This window comes from Arachis ipaensis, chromosome B09 (genome assembly GCF_000816755.2).
Source record: "Arachis ipaensis cultivar K30076 chromosome B09, Araip1.1, whole genome shotgun sequence".
Classification (NCBI taxonomy): Eukaryota; Viridiplantae; Streptophyta; class Magnoliopsida; order Fabales; family Fabaceae; genus Arachis; species Arachis ipaensis.
In genome coordinates, this window is record NC_029793.2 from 48,752,949 (window position 1) to 48,774,868 (window position 21,920).

At 40.5% G+C, this 21,920-nt stretch overlaps 1 long non-coding RNA gene across 1 annotated transcript; it reads right to left on the reverse strand.

Moving 5' to 3' along the window:
• On the reverse strand, positions 696-21,035 carry LOC110266478. Its single transcript, XR_002353886.1, has 3 exons — positions 20,890-21,035; positions 15,395-15,400; positions 696-706 (listed from the first exon to the last, which is right to left on the reverse strand). It is a non-coding gene; the product is annotated as an uncharacterized LOC110266478 (long non-coding RNA).

The following is a 21,920-nucleotide window of genomic DNA, read 5'->3' on the forward strand; positions in this document are numbered from 1 at the left end:
AGCAAAGGAAGACCCACATTAATGGCCACGTTAGTGTAGTTAACATGGACATTAACGTAGGCAAAAATCTCACCCGGCAGCCTGACCATGCCTTCTTCAAACAAGAATAACTTGAGCCACAAAGCTCCAAATGAGGTGATTCCAATGGCATTGGAAAGTAGGATTCTAGAGCTTTCCAATCATATATGGCACTACATGGTGGACGCTAAATTTGAGGGAGAAAACCTGCCCCGAAAGTGCAAAGATGAATATGGTATCAACCTGTAGTAAGGCCAGCTGACCTCTTCACCTTCCAAGAAGTATAACTCGAGTTGTAGAGCTCCAAATGATGCGCTTCCAAAGGCGTTGGAAAGTAGACATCCAGGGCTTTCCAAAAATATATAATAGTATGGGTTGTACATTAATTTTGAGCTTCAGAAACCGGCAATATTCATCCCCTGATCGCTAACGTTATTGTGACTCACGTTTTCCAGTAACGCTGGCAACTATGCCAGCGACCTTGTCCACTTCAAAGGAGCATAACTTGAGTTACAGAGGTCCAATTGAGGTGATTCTAGTTGCGTTAGAAAGCTGACATTCATAGCTTTCCAATAATATATAATACTCTATAGTGGACATAAAATTGGAGCACAAACCAGAGGCATCTTTTAAACCCTAAAACACCAACTGGGTAGCAAGTGTGACGTTAGCCACACTAACTTTAGCACTAACGCCACACTTGCAGCGTTAGTATGGGTAACGGCAGCAATAACACCAAGTCATCTTGGACCTCAATTTGATTCACTTCTCTCTCAAGTCCACTTCAAAGCTCAAGCAAGCAAGCCCACAAGTGTCAACCAATCAAGGCCACAAGAAGCATCTAGAATAGAAATTTTTATTTCATTGTAATTTGCTTTTAATTTCATTTTGTAATTTAGGAGAGCCTATATAAAGGCCTTAGTTTTTACATTCTGAGATACTGGAACGGAGAATTGAAGGAAGGGGGAGAGAGTGAAGACCAATTCGAACTTCTGTGAATTGGGACACTCCAAGGGGAGTGGGTCTTCGGACCCCTCCCCTTCCACACTTTTCTTCCTTTTCTCTTCTTTTCTTCCTTAGGAGTAGTTTCGTTTTCTTTGTACTTTTCATTTATGAATTTTGAAGTTTCAATTTTAGTTTCAATCTTTATCTTTACTTTTCTGCACTTTCTTTCTTTTCTATTTTGGTAGAGCAATGATCAACTAACTCTTTTCATTGGGTTAGGGAGCTCTGTTGTAATTTGATGGATCAATAATAGTTTTCATTACTCTTCTTCTTTCTTTTCTCTTGATTTTACTAGAAAGCTTTCAATCTTCATCCAATTGGGTAGTTATCTTGGAAAAGAAGCTATTCATACTTGGATCTCTTCTGAACCTTGGAAGAGGAATGAAGAGATCATGCTAGAAATGCTTTCTCATGTTGGACCAAATTGGAGTTTGGATGGGTATGGTGACTATAATCCTACCAACACTTGATTTAGGAATGCATGTGGTATAATCAGTGACCATACTTCATCTCTTCTCATGAGCAATTGACCAAGGAATTGGCTATTGATCAAGATTTGAGAGATTGAATTACCAAGAAATTGGAATTCGATCACGTAAGATTGCTAAGGAGATCAATGAATGCATTGATTGAGGAAGAGATGAAAATGAACTTGATCCGGAGAATTGCAATATCTCTTGATCCCAATGTTCATTTTAATTTTAGTTCTTACATTTACTTTTCTCGCCATTTTACTTTGCTGCACTTTATTACTTTTTTTACTTTTATGCCATTTACATTTTCTTGTTGCTTATCACTCCAATATGATTCGTCTAACTAGGATAAGCAGCCAACCATTGATTGCTTAAACCGTTAATCTCTGTGGGATTTGACCTCACTCTTTTGTGAGTTATTACTTGACGACAATTCGGTATACTTACCGAAGGAAAATTGTTGAGAGACAAGTTTCCGTGCATCACGCACGCGTCACCCACGTGTACGCGTGGATCCAAAATTTCCACCTCCATACAAAATCCAGAGAGTTGTGCCTACTTCATGCCAACTTTGTGCGCGAGGCACAAGCCTACTCACGCGTACACGTCACCTCACGTGTACGCGTCGCCGCTTTGAATAACCCATCATGCGTATGCGTCGCTCGCATTTCACCTCACCATGCGCACGCATCACTTCATGCGTACGTGTGGATTGCCTGTTTCACTACTCTTCTTTTCTTCCCTTCTTTCCATTTCTTTCCTTCTTTTACTTTCTTCTCTTTTCTTTTCCTTCTTCACCTATCATCCAACACTACCATACACCATCAACCATTAGTTAGTTTAGTTAGTTAACTATTTAGTTAGTTTCATTTTTGTTTAATTTTTATTTTCATGATAAGTGTTGGATTATTAATTTGGTTGCTATTCATCCCTGCTTATTACTAACTGAATGCTATTTTAGCATAATTGTTTTTGGATATTCATTGTTGGATTCTCTTGTTGAGGTTACAATTTATTACTTGGTTTTGAATTTTTCATGCTTACCCTTTGTGAACACCAAGTACATGAGAATTGCCTTTAAAGCATGATTAATCTTTTTGAATTGCATGATTTTGCCAACATGTGATTTGAATTCTTTTCTTTGATTAGGCAATTTTTTTATGGATGTTGTGCATTTATCTTAATGCATTGTGTTTCTTGATCATATGCATCCATATGCGTCTGGCTTGAATATTTTTGTGCTTCTTTATTGCTTGTCTTAACTTACAAGTTTACTTCAAAGTATTTCAAGCACACTAGAATAAGTGAAGTACATGTTCCTTTTTGTGTAACTGTGACATAGCTCTATATGATAGTGTGTGTGTTCTAAACCGCGCGCAACTTAGAATGCAAACTTACTTTTATCCATGTCACACATTGGGTCACTCATTTCATTCTAGTGATTAGTACCTCATTCCAACAATGTATGCTTCCTTGCTTTTGTATTTACTTTTCTTACTATCATGTCTTCTATTTTCAGGATGAGTCATTGTAAGCTAAAACAAAAGCGGGACAAAGAACATGCAGCAACTGGTTAACCCACAAGCTGAAGGTGGCAATCCGGAGAGTCGCCGTACCCCCTTGCTCATCTTTGGATGCACCGAGGACGGTGCAAACTTTTAAGTGTGGGGAGGTCGTCCGACCAATCGGCATTTATGGGTGACAAATTTCTAATTCTAACACTTTTGCATTTCATTTTTTAGGTCTTTTTAGGATTTTTTTGTTGCATTTTCTTATTTTTGCATATATACATAATAAGCTTAGTCAAAATAATGAAATTTTTCAAGAAATTTATCTATAGGGCATTAACATCTTAATTGATTTGAGTAAAAATTTTTCATTGAACTTACTTGAATTATATCTTGTGGAACATGTTTTGAGCTAAGAACACAAGCTTGTGAGTTTTGAGCCTAATTGTGTGGTTACATCATATAACCACTGTTTTCCTTCTTGTGTGATTATTCTCTTTCTATGATTGTAATATTTTATTTGTTTGATTCTTTATGTCCATTATTTTGTATATACATGCATTTATATGATTGAGGCCATTGTTTCAATTAGCTCACTTACCCAAATAGCCTTACCTTTTATCTGCTATTATTAGCCAACTTTGAGCCTATGATAAACCCACTTGTTCTTAATTTAGCACATTACAAGCCTTGAAGCGAAAAACAATAAATGTCCTTAATTTGGATCTTTGATTAGCTTAGGCTAGTAAGTGTGTATATCATTTAAGTGTGGGGAAACTTGAGAGATTGGTTGAGAAAAAAAGGGTGTGTTTTGTATTTCTATTGTAAATATTGGGAATTGGGTACATACTCATGTGTTAATTAAATGTAAAACTATATGCTTTGATGCTCTTGTGCATATTGAAGTTTGCAAAAAGAAAAAAAAATATACAAAGGAAAAATAAAAAGAAAAATAAAAAAAATAAATAGAAAAAGAAAGAAAAAGCAAAGCAATAAAAAGGGGACAAAATGCCCCAAAGTGAAGTCCAATAATAATCAATGCATATGAGTTGTGATAAAAAAAAAAAAAAAGAACGCATGAGTGTGTGAAAAAGTGAGAAGAATGGGTAGTTAGGTTAGCTTTGAATTGCATAGGTTGTTATATAGGTTAGGTGGGAAGTTTAAGTTAATCAAAGATTCAAATTTTAAGCTCACTTGACCATATGCATCCCTGTCTTTACTCTAGCCCCATAAGACCTCATGATATTTGTATGCATGCATAAAATAATTGTTGATTGTTAGATGAAAAATAAATCTTGGAAAGCATGATTAGGGGAGAATTGAGTGAATCAACCCTATACACTTGAGTGACTAGAGTGGATACACGTCCGGTGAGGGTTCGATTGCTCAATTACATGTTTTCACTATGATCATCACTTTTCTTGCAAGTTTGTAAAACCTTTAATAACTCAATTCAATTGTGGTTTGATTTGATTGCTATTGTTTTAGCCCTTATGCTTATATTGGTTTTTTTGGGAATTGATTTATTTTAATCAAGTAATTGCATCCATTTAGATAGATTGCATGTAAGTAAATTGCATATTGATATAGTTTATTTGCATTTAATAAATGATGATACCCTTTGTCTCTTTCTTGATTTAGCATGAGGACATGCTTGGTTTAAGTGTGGGGAGATTTGATGCACCACTATTTCGTGGTACATTTTATGCTGAATTGAGGAGATTTTATCACCTTTTCTCACACTTATTCAATGAAATAGCATGGTTTTATAATTTTCTCCTAATTTGTGCTTAATAGTGAAAACATGCTTTTTAGGCCCTTAATTGGTTAATTTTAATTCACCTTTGATTCCACTAGATGCCTTGATGTGTTTGTTAGTGAATTCAGGTTGAAAAGGCTAGGAATGGATCAAAGGAGTGAAGAGAAAAGCATGCAAAATGGAGAATTCATGGAAAATCAAGGATTTGGAGTGCACACACCGACGCGCACGCGTCGAACGACGCGCACGCGTGGATATGAAGTCGCATGGCGACGCGTACGCGTGACATGACGCGTACGCGTGGGAAGTAAAAATGCCAATCGACGCTTACGCGTGACCCATGCGTACGCGTCGCAGCTCGCACGTGACCTCATTAAAGTGAAAACGCTGGGGGCGATTTCTGAGCTTCCCAAGCCCAAATCCAACTCATTTATGAGCCTATTACATGCAAAATTGAATAGGAGTCAAGGGGGGAGCACATAGTGGAGTTTTGATCATGCTTTAGTTAGTTTTCTAGAGAGAGAAGCTCTCTCTTCTCTCTAGAATTAGGTTAGATGTTGTTACGGGCTGTCAACCCAGCCCAGGAAGTCGCCGGGTCGGGGCACCGCCCCGCCCAGACCCAAGAAGCTACGACCGGTCCCCACGGGTCGGTCAGTCACGCCCGACCCGGAGGGAGATCAATTCACCGCGCTAAACGCGCCACCATCCAGGTCGGAACCCTTAGGATCGGCACCCCGAGTACCGGCTCCAAGTACAGACGACCCGCACACGTGGAGGATGACAACTTTGCTCCTCAACCAATGGGCTAGGCCCCTATTAGGCCCACCCAGCACAACATATAAAAGGGGGAGGACAGCTCTCCCCCCGAGGTACGTCACATTCTTACCTAATTATGCCACCCCTAGTACGGACTCTGACTTGATCGTCGGAGTGTCCTTGCAGGTGGCCACCCCCTGCTCCGTCCGCCCTCCGACGTTGCCAGCCTTCGCTTCGCGCACACTCGGGACCTCCCTGACTCTCTCAGTCACCACCTACCGACAACCCGTGGACCCCAGGTAACGAATATTGGCGTCATCTGTAGGGATCCCGACGCGAACATGGAGTGACACATCACCTCGGAGGAGCTCCGCGAAGGAGGCGGAGCCCGTTTGAGCAGAGCGAGCTCAACGGCCCGTGATGCCGAGCACCCGAGGCCATCCGTCCAGCCCGACCAAATGTATACCCAGACCCCTGAGAGACGCCACCCTTTTGGGGAAACAGGAGCCGACAGTGCCAAGATCATGCAGGAGCTTAGACACAGAGTTCAGAACCTTGAGCGGGAGTTGGCGGCAAGGGACCAATCCCAGGAGAACGCTAGCCACTCACACGGCGGCGCTAGCCAGTCCCATGCCCGCACCCACTCTCCCTCTCGTGCACGCGATAGCCAAGGAAGAAGCCTAATAAGGGACGAAGAGACACACACACAGGCGACCTCCAGAACCGCCCGAAGCAAGTCAGAAAGCCGTTGGGGGTCCCAGAAAAAGGAGACCCGGAGACAAGAAAATTCCATTATCATGGGGGCAACCCCTTTTCACCCCTCAATTCTCAAAGTCCGGCTCCCAGGAACACGAGATATGATGGGACCAAGGACCCCCAGGAACACGTCACAGCTTTTGAAGCAAGAATAAATCTGGAAGGAGTAGGCGACGCAGTCAGGTGCCGGGCGTTTCCTGTAACACTAGCCAGCCCGGCGATCCGATGGTTTAACACCCTCCCACAGGGATCTATCACGACCTTCGCAGACATATCCCAGAAGTTCCTAGCGCGGTTCACGACGCACATAGCCAAAGCAAAGCATCCGATTAACTTGTTAGGGGTTACCCAAAAACCCGGTGAGCCGACCAGAAAATTCCTGGATAGATTTAACGATGAATGTCTAGAAATTGACGGCCTCACGGATTCAGTCGCTAGCATATGCCTAACAAACGGCCTGCTGAATGAAGACTTTAGGAAACACCTAACAACCAAGCCTGTATGGACCATGCAGAAAATCCAGAGCATAGCCAAAGAATACATCAATGACGAGGAGGTCAGCCAGGTTGTGGCAGCCAATAAACGGCAGCCGCCAACCCGCCAGCACAGCAGGCACATCAAACCGAGCGATATAAGGAAGCCCCCAGAGATGGCATCCTAAACAAGCTACCCAAGCAGCCACGGGTAGGAAGGTTCACGAACTACACGCCACTTACGGCGCCCATAGTGGAAGTCTACCAGCAAATCGCAGACAAGGGAATCCTATCCAGACCCAGACCCCTGAAGGAGAGAACGGGAGGCAACAAGAGCCTTTACTGCGATTACCACAAAGGGTTTGGTCACAAAACACAAGACTGCTTCGACCTCAAGGATGCCTTGGAACAGGCCATCAGAGAAGGGAAACTGAGCGAATTCTCCCGACTTATCAGGGAACCGAGGAGACGAGAGAGAGAGCGCTCCGAGGAAGACCGAAACCGGATAGTCAAACCTAGACAAGAACCCACAGGGGATGCCAGTAATCCCCCAACTTTCGTGGTTAATATTATGGTCGGACGAGACAGTCCCCCCAAATCTAAGTCAGCAACAAGAAAGGACTCCAGGGTGCTCTCCATCTCGACGGATAACCCCACCACCAGCAAGAGACTCCCGACAATATCGTTTGGTCCAGAAGACATATGGTTCAAGGACCTCCTTGAAAATCCTCCCATGGTAGTCACAGCGATGGTCGGGACAGGGCTGGTCAGACGCATCCTCGTCGACATAGGAGCCGACTCGAATATCCTATTCAGAAACGTATTCGACGCTATGGGGCTCAAGGAATCCGACCTCAAAAACCATCAACACGGAGTCATGGGACTTGGTGATAACTACATAAGACCCGACGGAACGATCTCTCTCCCGATCAGCCTAGGAACTAGTGACGCCAGAAAATCGGTTATGGCAGACTTCGTAGTCCTTAGAGACTCCACCACCTATAACATCATCCTAGGAAAGAAAACCATCAATGAATTCTCAGCTGTAATATGCACCAAGTACCTAACAATGAAGTTCATAACGGACAAGGGATCGGTTGGTTCCGTAAGGGGAGATCTAGAAATGGCAGTCGCCTGCGACAGCGCCAGTCTCTCCTTAAGGAAAGAATCCAAAAAGGCAGCTAGCGTGTTCCTAGCAGATCTGGACATCAGGGTGGAGGACAAACCAAGACCTAAACCAGAAGGGGACATGGAAAAATTCCAGATAGGGAAGTCGGTAGAACAATTCTCCTTCATTAACAGAAACCTACCCCATGAACTCAAGGGACCTCTCATAGAGGTCGTGAGAGCAAATAGCGACTTTTTGCGTGGACCCCATCAGACATGCTAGGGTTAGATCCCGAGGTCATGTCCCACCGACTAGCCATAAAATCAGAAGCCAAACCGGTAGCCCAGCGGCGAAGGAAGATGTCGCAGGAGAGGGCAGAAGAAGTCGCTAAGCAAACAGCAGGGCTGCTGGAAATAGGGTTCATCAAGGAACTCGAATACTCAACATGGCTGTCCAATGTTGTCCTAGTCAAGAAAGCCAGTGGAAAATGGAGAATGTGCGTAGACTACTCCGATTTGAACAAAGCATGTCCAAAAGACTCATTTCCCCTCCCCAACATTGACACCCTAGTAGACTCGGCAGCGGGGTACCGATATCTCAGTTTCATGGACGCCTACTCCGGCTACAACCAAATCCCGATGCACCGACCTGATGAAGACAAGACAGATTTCATAACACCAGGAGGCTCCTACTGCTACAAGGTAATGCCCTTTGGGCTAAAAAATGCAGGGGCCACCTACCAAAGGCTGATGAGCAGAGTCTTCCATGACCTCATCGGCAGAACGGTAGAAGTGTATGTCGATGATATCCTGGTAAAAATAGCAGAACCAAGCAATCTGATAAACGACCTCCAGGCCATCTTTTGGGCATTAAGGAAATTCAAAATGCGGCTTAACCCACTCAAATGCGCATTCACCATGGAAGCAGGCAAATTCCTGGGATTCATGATAACCCAGAGAGGAGTAGAAGCCAACCCAGACAAGTGCAAAGCCGTCCTCAAAATGACGAGCCCCGGGAGCATCAAAGATGTACAACAGCTCACTGGGAAGCTCACGGCCCTATCCCGGTTTCTCGGAGCCTCGGCTGAAAGGGCCATTCCATTCTTCAACTTGATGAAGAAAGGAATCACCTTTGAATGGACCCAGGAGTGCGAAGAGGCATTCAACCATTTCAAGAGGATACTCTCAGAACCCCCTGTACTCAGCAAACCCAGAGAAGGCGAGCCCTTGTACCTATACTTAGCCGTGAACATACAAGCAATGGTAGCAGTCTTAGTTAGGGAGGAGGACAAAACCCAGCACCCAATATACTTCATCAGCAAAACACTTCAAGGGGCAGAGACGAGATACACCAAGTTGGAGAAGCTAGCCTACGCCCTATTGGTTTCATCAAGAAGACTAAAACAATACTTCCAAGGGCACACAATCATCCTGAGAACCGAACAAGCCATCCGGCAAGTCCTCCAAAAACCCGACCTGGCGGGAAGAATGATGGCATGGGTAGTGGAACTATCCCAATACAACTTGCGGTATGAACCAAGGCAAGCAATCAAAGCCCAAGCCATGGCAGACTTTCTCATTGAAGTCACAGGAGAAGCCCCCGACGTACCGAGCACACGGTGGAGGCTCCACGTTGACGGAGCATCCAATCAAACGTTCGGAGGGGCCGGGATCATCCTCGAAAACTCGGCAGGAGTAGCATATGAACAATCCATCAAGTTCGAATTCCCGGTCTCAAACAACCAAGCCGAGTATGAAGCTTTGATTGGAGGGTTAATGCTGGCCAAAGAGGTCAGAGCATCAAGAGTAGAAGTGAGCAGCGACTCCCAAATCGTCACTTCCCAGGTAAACAGCAGCTACCAAGCCAGGGACGCACTGCTACCAAAATACTTGGAAAAAGTAAGAGAACTATGCAAAAGCTTCGAAGAAGTCACAATCCAGCACGTTCCCAGGGAAAGGAACGCCCGAGCCGACCTCCTCTTCAAGCTCGCAAGCACCAAACCCGGCACGGGAAACAGATCTCTGATCCAAGGGCTAGCAACAGAACCTGCGATCATCATGTGCATGGCTCAAGCACCAAACCTGCCCTCATGGATGGACCCTATCTCCCGATACCTGGAGCACGCAGAAGCACCTCCCAACTAAAAAGAGGCGGAGTTTGTCAAAAGGGAAGCTCCTAAATACACAATCATACAGGGGCAGCTATACAAGCGAGGGCTCCACCAACCACTACTAAAGTGCTTACGCCCCGACCAGATGGACTACGTCCTAAGGGAGGTACACGAAGGGTGTTGTGGTCACCACATCGGGGAAGATCTCTAGCAAGAAAAATCATCAGGGCGGGATACTACTGGCCCACAATGATGTTAGATGCCCAGGAATTCGTGAAGAAATGTAAAAAGTGCCAGGAGAATGCCAACTTCCACAAAGCACCTCCCGATGAGCTCAATCTAATGATGGCCCCCCGACCTTTCGCCCAATGGGGAGTCGACCTCCTAGGACCGTTCCCACCAGGACCCGGGCAGGTGAAGTACTTAATAGTGGCCATAAATTATTACACCAAGTGGGTAGAAGCAGAACCACTAGCTAGCATATCCGCAGCGAACTGCCAAAAGTTCATGTGGAAACAAGTGATCACAAGGTTCGGGATACCGGAAACCGTCATATTGGACAACGGGACCCAATTCACCGACAAGAAGTTCAAAGGGTCCTTAGAAAGACTAGGGATTAAGCAAAAGTTCTCCTCAGTCGAACACCCTCAAACCAACGGCCAAGTCGAAGCAGCCAACAAAGTTATCCTGAAGGGGCTGAAAAAGCAACTCGAGGGAAAGAAAGGCTCATGGGCAGAGGAACTAGCCCCAGTACTATGGTCGTACAGGACCACCCCCCCAATCATCCACCGGAGAAATCCCCTTCCGACTCACATACGGGGTCGACGCTGTCATCCCAGTCGAGGTCGGGGAACCAAGTCCGAGGCTACTCCTCGGAGGGGAGAGCGAGGCAGTTGAAAAAGACCTAGCCGACGAGACAAGGCAAATGGCACACCTAGCAGAAGCAGCAATCAAACAGAGAGTGGCCCTCAGATACAATGGCAAAGTGTTGAAAAGAAACTTGGGAGAAGGCGACCTGGTCCTGCGACGAAACGACATAGGACCCCCAACACCAGGAGAAGGCAAGCTAGCCGCAAACTGGAAAGGACCTTACAGAGTAAAAGAAGTCCTCGGCAAAGGGGGTTACAAGCTAGAAAGGCTGAATGGGAATGAGGTACCGAGGACATGGAACATGGCAAACCTCAGAAGGTTCTACTCGTAAGAAGGGGCGATCACACGACCCCAATCCCCATCCCCATGTTTCGCTTTTACATTCTCCTTTTATGTTTCACACGAATATCTTCTTTTGCTTGAATTTGTTTATGCATTACATATTTCCTTGTCTAACAATATGATAAGCTTATCTTTTGCAAGTTCACTCTCTCCCAAGTCTTAAAATAAAAGCGCAACGAAAAGAAACAAAACGGTCGACCCAACGGTAACTCGAGACTGATCACCCCGGGAACCATAAGGGACCAAAAGTAAACAGCTTAAAGTAGTAAATACCATAATAAACGGATTAAGCAAAAAGCCACGACGGCCCGAGCAAGCGAAATAAAGAGCAAAGGCCACGACGGCCCAAACAAAATCCGATAAATGCCAAACAGCACGAGCACAAGCAAAAAGTGTTCAAATACAACCAAAGGGCGCCTACCAACAAGCCTAAAATGAAAAGTATTAGAAACAAAAAGTAAAACAAGACAGGAATATCCAAAGGATTCAAAGGATGTCGACAATCTTCCCACCCTCCACAGTCTTCATCGCACCAACCTGAGAGAGGTCAAGGTCGAGAGCCAGCACTGCCACCTGGAGCTTTATCCCTTCCTCAGTCAGCTTAACAGCGTCGCGAGCTCCCTTCACAAGATCTTTGTTCCTCTTCTTCAAAGCAGTCATCTCCCGAGAAACCGCCTCCGCCGAACACTCAGCCGACTTTAGCTTCTCTTCCAATTCCTCAACCCTCTTCTTCATGGCTGCAGTCTCACCACGAGAGGCATTCAAGTTCTTCATTAAAGCCATATCCCGATCTACCAGCCTGTTAATCTCCTTGGCATCCTCCTCAGCCTTCCTCTCACGATCAGTCAAATTAGTCTTTAGAGACTCCTCCCAAGATCGTGAATCTGTCAAATCTTTTTGGGAGTTCCGAAGCTTCACCTCCATGGCATGATAGTTACCCAGGACGGGCTCCACCTTCTTGGCAATAGCAGCAACACGAAGGAGACTACGATAAATCCACCTAGCCTGACCAGAGAGGTCGGCTTTGTGGAAATACGCCTCGGTACCGGGAAGCAGCTGGGACTCGATGAAACCCTCAGCATCAAAGTTCTTCTCCATAACTGAGAGAGCTTTTCCGGAATCCCTCTTCCTCTTCTTGGGGTTACCTACGGACCTCAGCTCATCATCACCAAAATCATCCTCAAAGATCTCCGTCTCCACGCCAGTAGCCTCCTCAAGCTCCTCGGGAGAAATAACATTTTCTTGGTGAGCCGGATCAGGCCCACCTGTCTGACCACTAGCTTCCTCAGTATCCCCCTGCTCCTGACTCGCCGAGGGAGTAGGCGGGAAGTCACCTTCACCTTCCTCATTCCTTTTAATGAGGTTCATCAGGTCAGCCAAAGTCTTCTTTCCACTAGCCATAGAAACTGCAAACAAAAAAAGAGAAGAGAGGTGTCAACAGTAGAAAAATAAAACACACAAGAACTACAAGGAGGAAAAACCCACCAACATACGACCGACCGGACTCCCGATCCCCCATCAACATGCGAGGATTAAGGTTCTTTTCGCCAAAAATGGCCAAAAGTATATCAGCAATGTTCTGATCTTTCGAGCTCAGCCAATCGTAAGACACCTTAATCAGATAATCGGATCCCGCACCAAAACTCCAGTAGGTCGGGATCCGCCGAGCTCCCTCAGTCGTAAGTCAAAAAGGCTGGTGATCTTTAATCGGTCTAACCTTGAAGAAGGTAGACTTAAAACCATGAAAAGAATCTTCAAAGAGGCCAAAGATTCGACGCCCCCTGTTGGGCCCTAAAAGACATGGAACCCTTCTTAGCCTTCCCCTGGCTAGAAGGTTTCGTGAGCAAGAAGAGATAAAGGAAGACGTTCACTGAGAGCGGCAGTTCGAGGTACTCGCAAACCATCTCAAAGCACCGAATAGAGGCCCAACTATTCGGATGAAGTTGCGACGGAGCGACGTCGCAGCGACTCAGTAAATTCATAACAAAGGGAGAAAAGGGTAAACGAAGCCCCAAAGTCGTGAACATAGGCTCGTAAACCCACAGCCAATCGACAACTCGTGGAGAAGCCAGATTCTTGTGGCAAACATGCTCCCGACCAGCAGGGACATAGACCTGGTAAAACACCTCCTCGGGACCACCTCCACATAAGAGCCCGGATTGTCGTAGCTTCTGGAGCCCCTCCTTGGTCATCTTAGAAGGAGTATCCTTCACATCGGAGGAGACCCAAGCATAATGGTTGATGAAGTCAGCCAAAGGGCGCTGGGCATGACTCGAGGAAGCGACACGATCGTCCATACCTACAGCGGGGGCACCACTTAGTCAACACGGGAAGTCGGGAACTCTCAAAACAAGAAAGCGAAAGAAAAACTATAAACCTCTCCCTAACCCCCCGGCATACTAACTTAAAACCCAGAAACATGAACAAAACCCCAGGAAAACCCAGGAAAACCCAGAAACATGAACAAAATCTAGAAAAACCCAGAAACGTGAAACCCAGTGGTAATCCCTCTAGAAAGAAAGGAAGACCCAAACATACACGAAGCAAATGCACAAAAGATAAAGAGAAATAACCAAAAAGAAAAGGGGCTATGAAAGCTTACCAGGAGAAGCAGGACTTGCAAAGTTGGAACATGGAACAAGAATGCTTGAAACAGCGGCGGTGACAGGAACAAGGAACAGCAGCAGCGTAAGAAGAAAGGAAGAAAGGAAAAGGAAAAGATTAAAGAGAAGAGGGGGTTACGAAATAAAAATAATAAAAGGAAAGAGTAACCGCCGAGGAAGAACGCCAAAAGACAGGGGTACGTTCGACATTTCGTCCAAAAATTCAAATCAATAAAATGATGGGCATTTAATGCCCAGGCGCCAAAACCAAGAAAGCAACACGAAGACCGAAACCACCAAGCGTGCAAGAAACAAAACGCCACCAACGAGCTACCGAGAAGGGAAGAAAGCTCACCATTCCAGCAAAAAGGCAAACGCGCCCAACCACGAGACCCAAACCTCGAGGCTGGCGCGTTGGGGGCACTGTTACAGGCTGTCAACCCAGCCCAGGAAGTCGCCGGGTCGGGGCACCGCCCCGTCCAGACCCAAGAAGCTACGACTGGTCCCACGGGTCGGTCAGTCACGCCCGACCCGGAGGGAGATCAATTCACCGCGCTAAACGCGCCACCACCCAGGTTGGAACCCTTAGGATCGGCACCCCGAGTACCGGCTCTAAGTACGGACGACCCGCACACGTGGAGGATGACAGCTTTGCTCCTTAACTAATGGGCTAGGCCCCTATTAGGCCCACCCAGCACAGCATATAAAAGGGGGAGGACAGCTCTCCCCCTGAGGTACGTCACATTCTTACCTAATTCTGCCACCCCTAGTACGGACTCTGACTTGATCGTCGGAGTGTCCTTGCAGGTGGCCACCCCCTGCTCCGTCCGCCCTCCGACGTTGCCAGCCTTCGCTCCGCGCACGCTCGGGACCTCCCTCACTCTCTCAATCACCACCTACCGACAACCCGTGGACCCTAGGTAACGAACAGATGTAGATTAGGATTTCTTAGATTTAGGTTTAATTCATGTTTTGATTTGATCTTCCTTTACAAATTCTTGTTCCTCTACCTTTTCTTCTCTAGTTTAGTATTTTAATCCTTGTAATTGTTTACTTTGTTGTTGATGCACTCTTGTTTCTTTTATTTTCCTTTAATGCAATTTATGTTTGATTTCCTTTATTGTTGATTTGTGTTGTTATTGTTAATTTTCTTGTAATTAGTAGTTGTAGATTTACACTTCTTGCAACTTTATCTTGTTTTCCTTTTATGCCTTCCAAGTGTTTGATAAAATGCTTAAAAGGATGTTAGAGTAGATTTTTGTATTCTTGGCTTGGGATGGTAATTTAGGTGAACTTGAGTTGCTAATGTCCAAGTGCTTGATAATTGGTGTCCATTGACTCTACCTTCCACTAAGTTAATTAGTGAGTGGCTAGGACTTATGGATTAGGATTGATGTAACTCATTTGACTTTCCTTCACTTGTTGGAGGATGACTTAATGAGATTGATCCTTACAATTATCCTTTTGTGGTTAGTAATAAGGATAAAGATCCTTAACCATCAATCTTTGCCAAGACCTTTTTATCATTTGAGTTTATTTACTTTCTTGCAATTTATCTTTTATGTCTCTTATTCAAAACCCCAAATACTTGTCCCATGACCAATAATAAGAACACTTCTCTACAATTCCTTAAGAGACGACCCGATATTTGAATACTTCATTTTTTTTTATTTTTATTGAGGTTTGTATTTGTGACAAACAAATTTTTGATCGAGGGATTGTTTGTTGGTTTAGAATTATACTTGCAACAGAATTTCATTTGTGAAATTCTTTACCGACACGCAATTTTCGTTCATCATTGAACCCGGGTACATCTTGCAAGAGACATATAGATATGCCATCTGTCCGAGGGCTCCGCTGCAAATAGTTCAAATGTTCAAATGCATGGTTTTGTTGAGACCCAAACTAGAGGTGTCAGATACAGCCTTCCTGGTCGGTTTAAACCTGCAAGCCAACAGGCCTGTTTTATAAACTATAATATCTACTAGAAGGCCCATACATGACCCTCCATAGGCCTAAACAGGCTCAATTACCCCTTTTTATATTCTATGCACTTAGGCTTGGTTTCATAGTCCTCTCTGATAAGGTGCTCTATGGAGCAAAAGCTAATCGTATTTTCATAAACAAAAAGTCAGGAATGTTATCGAAAGCCACCATAGGAGCTTTTTAGACTAGCTCGCAAAAAAAAATTAAAAATACCAACATAACATTAAAATTTAATATAAATTCAAATGTATCTTATAATTCAATAGATACTAAATCCAGAGACAAGCAAGACAATCCGCCACCTTGTTACTCTCTCAGTACACATGCTAAACTTGCACAACGTAGCAGCAACACAAGAGATCCACAACCAAGCAAAGAAGCATGAGGATGATGACCTTGGATGCAATATAAGATCAAAGAAATGGATACCAATTCATATAAAAATGTAGATATAATTATGTGCACCCCTTTTTTTCAAATATACAATTAAAACTCTAATTGTTGTTCTGAGAAATAAGGATTGTGTTTTAGAATTCCATTATTCACAAATAGTAAAGTTATACAAGTAGAGGAGCATAGAATAGCATAGCATAACGCAGTTTCATTCAACGCAATACAGAGAATGTAGCAAAATCCCCAATTGGACCTGGCATAAAAGGAATTAGCACGCTCACTAATCACTATAACAAAAAATTTATTGATTATTATTAATTGATTATTATATTAACAATCAAAATCACAGTCATAATCTCAATCACAATCAAAGCGAAGGTGAATATAGAGAAAAGAAATAAATAATTGGAGGAATAAAGGAATCGTAATCCAAATAGAAGCATACCAGAAAATGTGGTGGGACTGGGCATTGAAACAGTGACGAAGACGAAGGTTAGATGTTTTCTCTTCTCTTTTCTCTTTTTTTTGCCATCTAATTTTTTCAGTCATTTGTATTTTAGTTGAATTTTTTTCATTCACGTTTTTAAAAATTAGTTTTGGAGATATGCTATTTTGTGTAATCAGAAAATAAGACAATATCAAAATTATATATAATTTTTACTAGTATTTTCAACCATACAAAATATAGAAGAAAAAACTAACAAATCAATAAAATTAGTGTCATCTATAAGTCAAACTTAAATTAAATTAACAATATATATACATCTTATATGATTAATTAAAAATGTAACTAAAATTAACAATAAAATACAATAAAGTATGACAACTTGAGGAGTCCTTTCAATAGAGTGACGAAAATTAAAGAGAGTTTTAGAATTTTGAGAAAAAAATAAAGATTTGGAAAAAAAAATTAGATTTAAAAAAAAAATTAAGAATTTGGTTAGAAAATTAGAATTAAAGGTAAAATTGTAATTACTAATTATTAAAAGCAACTAGTGTATGAACCCGTGCTAAGCACGGAAAAATTTATAAAAGTTAAAAAAAAAATTTATATACTTAAAAATTTATAAAAGTTAAAAAAAAATTTTATATACTTCAATATTTAAAATAAAAATACAAAATAATTATTATTTTAAGAAATTTATAAAATTATTATCAAAATCAAAGTTTAACTTAAAAAAAGTGAGTAATAATTATTTTATATTTTTTAAAGTAAAATAATTATACACTGATACAGAATTTAAAATAAAATTAAAATATTTACATCAAAATACTATTTTTTCAAAGACTTTTCTATAAACAATATTGATGGTTGAATTTGCAGACATTCTTACGTGATTCATAAGTAAAATTTTTAAACATCTCTTACTCTTAATTCTTGAAAGTGCCACATATAATTGGCCATGTGTAAAAAGTGGTTTGGACAAGTACAATCCAACATGAGATAAAGTTTGTCCCTGAAACTTATTAATTGTCATGGCAAACAATACTATTATGGGAAACTATCTTCGTTGGAATCTAACTGGGACGATTTCATTTGTTGGTACTATATTCATTCTTGGAATCAAAGCAATATGACCAACATTGTTACCCGTTAAGACTTCATATTCTATGACATGATTTCCAAACTTCCTAACTTGTAGCCTTGTACCATTACAAAGACCACTGGATTGGTCAATATTCCTCAGTAACATCACCGGAACACCAACCTTAAGTATTAATTTATGTGGAGGCAAACCAGAACAATTTATGCTATTCAGTAATTCAGAATCATAGAGATCTAGTTGACTCTCCATATTCCCTTCATCTATACAAATGGAATCCGAACTAAGATATAATTTTTTTTCCTCTAGGAATGATAGCTATCAGATGGTTGTTGACCTCTTGAACGATGTCTAGTGTGGGACAGTGGGAGTCAGTATAAGAATAATAATATTTTAGTTACTATATAGACTAAGAACATCATTGTAACAATTTAAATTGGAAATTATTTGACACAAATCTTAGAAGTGTCGTATGGACCAGTAGACAAACTCAATAGTTCAGAATTTTCATGCGACAAAAGGCCCTACAAAACAATTGATTCAATAAAAAGACATCATCAAAATCTGGTTGATCTGTTTTTGCAATACCGAAACAAAAGAAAAAGTTATTAGCCAGAGGGGGTTATAGGGTCAGGATTGTATTTATCCAGGAAAGCAGAGACCAAAGAATTCTCATTAGTCATTCTCAACACATGAATCACATATGGTTCATAAGAGTTCAGATTCCTCATCTTGAGTTGCACTTTGAAGATGAACTTAATATCCCTAAACATATCAATCTCTTTGGGACAGGAATTTTTCTCAACACTCTTCACATTTAGCAAAAAAAAAGTTCATTCATGCTCTCATAAATAATAAAAATTAAGGTATAGTTCAAAACAAATAACACAAAAAAATTAATATGACATCAAACCTTAGTCACACAAGACACTGCCTAAGGTCATTGGCAGAAACTCCAAGAAACTTTGCAGCTTCTCCATCGAACAAAACAAAAGAGGGAGCATCGGTGTGGTCTATCACCCTTATGTGGATGATGTACCTATTATTCACCAAAAAATTTACAATTCAAGAACAATATACTATATAAATTATACAAATAGTCAGACTGTCTATACTATGTTATTATTGAATTGGACGCAAAATTTCTGTCCACCCCTATAAGAAATAGCAATTCTTGTAGATTAAAGAGAGACACAAAATTTCAAAATAAGATTTTAAAACAAAAGCCACTATCAAAAAGATATTAAGTATTACTCAAGATCATCAAGTTCTATGGTGATATAACTTGACGGCTTCCCGTCCCGTGTGAACTCGACCAAGTTACCTTTAGAGGCAAGCTGACCTATCACATCTACAAAATAAAGACACGAATCTTTTCATTAATTTTTAAAGTATATTATTTAATTGTTATAGGATATTATAAGGATAATACATAAATTTATATAAATTTTTTTATTAAACAAAATTTAAATGAAACAATATTTAATTGAGTTAGAAATTATATTATTTCTTAATATAAAATTATAGGAAGGGAATAATTGTTATAGGAAGGGAATAATAAAAAAATTAATCCTTAATATAATTTCTTAATGAAACAAATTTTAAAAATAAGACATGCTCCGTCACAATATATTATATTATATTATGTAAAAATTTTCAATCAATTTAAAAGATACAAAGTTAACATTCACGGCAAAAGCCCAAAATAAAGCCGAACTCTTTTTCATGGGTAACAACTAATTTCTTACGGGTTAGACCCTATAAATTTTTGGGGTGTATATTTGGTCAGAAGATAAAAAGAGAAGCAAATTTTACTTAAATAAATTTCACGAAAATTATATGAATCTATAATACTTGAGACTTGAGAGGAATAGCAACAACCATTACTTGAATCCATATATGTCCACTATATGTTCATAATAAAAAAGACAGCAAATGGTGCAAAACAATATATAAGATTAAAAAATTAGACCTCAAAGAATTAAACAACACATGTATTATAGATTAATCTAACAAAGTACTTACCAACTAAATAACCATCTTCTTTAGACTTTGTGTGAATTATTTTAAACGGAACAAAATTAAATCCGTTCAATGGAACTGAAGAATTTTATACCGGACGCACAATCGTATCCCTCTTGAAGTGGATTCTAAATTCGTGTCTAGTAGACTTGAACTTGATGGTATTCAAAGCAACTCCAAAATTAGTGACCACGTACACGTTGTCCTCAGCAAGTAGGCCCTCGAAGATAGGAACAAATATGTCTTTAACAGTGCATTGAATTGTATCTCCCTGAATGTATTAATTTTATAGAGTCATAGATAATGAGGTTTATTGCTGAGTCATTACCAAAATAAATCTCACATATAAAGTGAAGATTTTACCTCTTTATCAAGGACAACCATCTTAACAGGTGCCTTCATCCCAGATTTTGCAAAGTGAGAAACGGTCCAAAGTCTAATGACACGTACTTTAAGCTGTCACACCTTATACGCTGGACCAGCATTGATACACTTGATGAGATCATACCTAAAAATCAAGGACCTCATATTTAGTAAAAAATAAAAAAAAATATTGTGAAACAATCCACATGGCACATGAACTCACCTAGCTGCCATTGCTACCTGCCACTACAAAATTACTCAAATATTATGAATTTCAGTATAGATAAAGAGTAAGTGTGGTGATCACTTATACTATACTTATAGAGAGTCACAACACTTTTCAGTCCCAGTATTGGTAAGGATTGCAAGAATCTTTATGTTTCTATCAAAATCCAATTAAAAAAAACAGAAAGTTTTTAGACTATTCAGGATTAAAGAATATGAATCATATCAATAAAATAATGATCAAAATTAGGATAGAAATTAACAGCCAACATTTATTGTGTTCCATTTACATCGCAAACTGGAGTTTAATTTTGAAAAATCAAATTAAGAAGCAATATATGCTGAAGAGGTAATCACTATATTTACATACACTAATTAGGTACTGTAAATCACAAGAAGTTTCGAAAAGGCATGAAATTATTTTATTTTTGTATATTGTTAAATTATTCTATATTATAGATACTGGCATTTCAAGAGGTACAGAATAAAAAGGGTATGAGAATAAAATTTTATATATAGCACCAATTTTTTGTTTCTTAATCTGATATAATTCCTAAAAAAATTGTTAATAGTACCTTCAATATGACCAAAGATTGTGTTGATCGCAGCAAGCCATTTATCTCTTTCACCTTGCATCCGTTCTATAAGCATTCTCCTTTTATGATCCTCAGTCAATTGCTTTATGCGCTTGACCTTCAGCCTCTGCTATTGCTTTAACTATAATAGTAGATAATTCTATCTCAGCACGCTCTCTCTTAGTCTGATGCTGCGGCGGGCTCGCGATTTGGGGAGCTAAGGTAAAGTTCTTCTTTCAATATCAAAATTTCACGTCAATTTCAGAGAGGAGAAGTGATGAGTGTGGGAGTAGGACTGGGTTACGGGTTACGGACTTAAGCCGTTGGGGATTCATTTTTTTTAAAGTCAAAACAGCACCATTTGGAGGAGTTATTACTTATTAACAAACCAGAAACCCTTTAAAAAAATAGCCAGTTCTAACAGTTCATCGATTAACTACAGATTTGACTGACTTTGTAGTCAGTTTTTTGTCAGACGGTTTACTCATAACATCTTTTAAGCCATTTTTAAATTTTATAAAATTATTTATAATAATTACAAAAAGTGTTTATAATAAAAAAATTTTAAAATTTATAAAAAATAATATTTAAAATTGTTAGTAAAATCTTAGTTGTACTCTGTTTTAATAAATAATTATAATGATATTAGTATTTTATATAACAACCCATACAAAAAAATTAAAATTTCATACAAAATTTTTTTGTTCATTTTTAATAGCTCATAAATACAAAAAAATATTTGTACAGAATTTAAATTATTTTTGTATTAATTTTTATATACAATACCCATATCATTATAATTATTCAGAAGTTGCATGTAATTCGAACCTTATGAATTCAATTTACTACATATTTGCCTAAATCGAATTTATTCAATTCAATTTATATAGATATGCAAATTTGATTTATTTAATTTAATTTATTTTTGTATGTGGTATGATTTGATTGAAAGAGCAATAATTTATGCTGCTTCGTAAATTCTTCTATAATTTTATCTAGCATCAATAAAATTCCACTATCACTGGTTTTAA